At 53.0% G+C, this 2710-nt stretch overlaps 1 non-coding gene across 1 annotated transcript; it reads right to left on the bottom strand.

Annotated features, from left to right (window-relative positions):
- Positions 1-1806: 1806 nt before the first annotated feature.
- Positions 1807-1999, bottom strand: LOC132210275 (U2 spliceosomal RNA). Its single transcript, XR_009446513.1, has one exon. It is a non-coding gene; the product is annotated as a U2 spliceosomal RNA (small nuclear RNA).
- Positions 2000-2710: the final 711 nt, after the last annotated feature.

Genomic DNA, 2710 nt, shown 5'->3' with positions numbered 1-2710 from the left:
GAAGTCCACATTGATACCATATGGCTGCAGGGTTCCCAGGCGGAATATGAGTTGCTGTTCCTGCAACCTTCGGGTGGCATCATTGTGGCAGTGCAGGAGGCCCATGATGGACATGTCATCAAGAGAATGGGAGGGGGAGTGGAAATGGTTTGCGACTGGGAGGTGCAGTTGTTTGTTGCGAACTGAGCGGAGGTGTTCTGCAAAGCGGTCCCCAAGCCTCCGCTTGGTTTCCCCAATGTAGAGAAAGCCGCACCGGGTACAGTGGATGCAGTATATCACATTGGCAGATGTGCAGGTGAACCTCTGCTTAATGTGGAATGTCATCTTGGGGCCTGGGATGGGGGTGAGGGAGGAGGTGTGGGGACAAGTGTAGCATTTCCTGCGGTTGCAGGGGAAGGTGCCGGGTGTGGTGGGGTTGGAGGGCAGTGTGGAGCGAACAAGGGAGTCACGGAGAGAGTGGTCTCTCCGGAAAGCAGACAGGGGTGGGGATGGAAAAATGTCTTGGGTGGTGGGGTCGGATTGTAAATGGCGGAAGTGTCGGAGGATAATGCGTTGTATCCAGAGGTTGGTAGGGTGGTGTGTGAGAACGAGGGGGATCCTCTTGGGGCGGTTGTGGCGGGCGCGGGGTGTGAGGGATGTGTCGCGGGAAATGCGGGAGACGCGGTCAAGGGCGTTCTCAATCACCGTGGGGGGGAAGTTGCGGTCCTTAAAGAACTTGGACATCTGGGATGTGCGGGAGTGGAATGTCTTATCGTGGGAGCAGATGCGGCGGAGGCGGAGGAATTGGGAATAGGGGATGGAATTTTTGCAGGAGGGTGGGTGGGAGGAGGTGTATTCTAGGTAGCTGTGGGAGTCGGTGGGCTTGAAATGGACATCAGTTACAAGCTGGTTGCCTGAGATGGAGACTGAGAGGTCCAGGAAGGTGAGGGATGTGCTGGAGATGGCCCAGGTGAACTGAAGGTTGGGGTGGAAGGTGTTGGTGAAGTGGATGAACTGTTCGAGCTCCTCTGGGGAGCAAGAGGCGGCGCCGATACAGTCATCAATGTACCGGAGGAAGAGGTGGGGTTTGGGGCCTGTGTAGGTGCGGAAGATGGACTGTTCCACGTAACCTACAAAGAGGCAGGCATAGCTGGGGCCCATGCGGGTGCCCATGGCCACCCGCTTAGTCTGTAGGAAGTGGGAGGAGTCAAAAGAGAAGTTGTTGAGTGTGAGGACGAGTTCCGCTAGGCGGATGAGAGTGTCGGTGGAGGGGGCCTGGTCGGGCCTGCGGGACAGGAAGAAGCGGAGGGCCTTGAGGCCATCTCCATGCGGAATGCAGGTGTACAGGGACTGGACGTCCATGGTGAATATGAGGTGTTGGGGGCCAGGGAATTGGAAGTCCTGGAGGAGGTGGAGGGCGTGGGTGGTGTCACGGACATAGGTGGGGAGTTCCTGGACCAAAGGGGAGAAAATGGAGTCCAGATAGGTGGAGATGAGTTCGGTGGGGCAGGAGCAGGCTGAGACGATGGGTCGACCAGGGCAGGCAGGTTTGTGGATTTTGGGAAGGTGCCTGTAGTGCCTGTAGTAAATTGCCTGTAGTGTTTAGGGAGAAGTAGTTTAGGTGAGTTATAGGTCTGGCTGGGATGCTCTGAGGTTTGGTGTGGACTTGTTGGGCTGAAGGGCCTGCTATGGTTCCAGTGTGTTAACAAGGTGTAGAGCTGGATGGACACAGCAGGCCAAGTAGCACTGAAGGAACAGGAAGTCTAACATCTTAGGCTGAGACACCCTTCTTGAAGTTTTGTCCAGCTGCTTTTAAAATTGGTTTAATTAGAGTGCACCATTCCTGGGAACACTGCAATACCAGGATGATGCATGGAGAGGGCAGAGTAAGCCCCTGGTTCAACTCCCTGCTCCAAAAGTCTGTTTAACATAGGGTCCTCAAGTAAACAACAGATCAGATATTAAAGCTGATAAGAACAGATACACTACAATCAATGTGCGTAAGAGGTCAAGAAGCAATACCATTCTAATGCTGGATTTACCTTGGGTCCCAGTTCCCTTCCATATTTTCCATCAGCCTTACTGTATGCAAAGGCTTGTAAATCACTGCTGACAGTTTTAACTGTTGTTCCCATCCTCCTGGGCTTCCTAACTGGGGCAAACAAACAAACCAGTACTTTTTCAAGACCTTTTCTATAAAACTCTCTTCGGAGTGAATGTACATCATCGGAAATATACCAATCAGATGAGATAGGGCAGAGCTGACGTCACTAAAAAGCTCGTCAACAAGCTCCGTGACTAGCAGCCAGTCAGAGAGATTGCAGCAACAATCGGTACAGAACCGCACACTCAGAGAATGTCCCAGCACAGAGGAAGGTGCTTCAGCCTGTCACTCTCTGCATCAGCTGTCTGTATGGGTAACTTCGCCAGTCCTTCCCGATGCCCTGTAAATCTCTCATCATTCAACTCTCTCCTGAGGACCATGAATAATTCTGCTTCCAGCGCCCTCTCAGGCAGTGCACAGCCGGCAGAAACCACTCGCTGAAGACGGCGCGTCTACCTCCCTTGATAAACGTGACTCATCGTTGCAAAGAAAGTGAATCACCACCCCCTCCCTCCAAACACCCCCACCCCATCTGTTTCTTGGGAATGTGTAACTGCCTGCAGTGTCAATGTGCCTGCAGTTTCTAAAAGGGTCTGATTTTGTGCTATTCTATTCTGCGCACTAAAC

Source organism: Stegostoma tigrinum, chromosome 11 (assembly GCF_030684315.1).
Source record: "Stegostoma tigrinum isolate sSteTig4 chromosome 11, sSteTig4.hap1, whole genome shotgun sequence".
Taxonomy (NCBI): Eukaryota; Metazoa; Chordata; class Chondrichthyes; order Orectolobiformes; family Stegostomatidae; genus Stegostoma; species Stegostoma tigrinum.
Note: the sequence above shows the minus strand (reverse complement) of the source record. Positions and strands in the feature narration are given on the sequence as shown.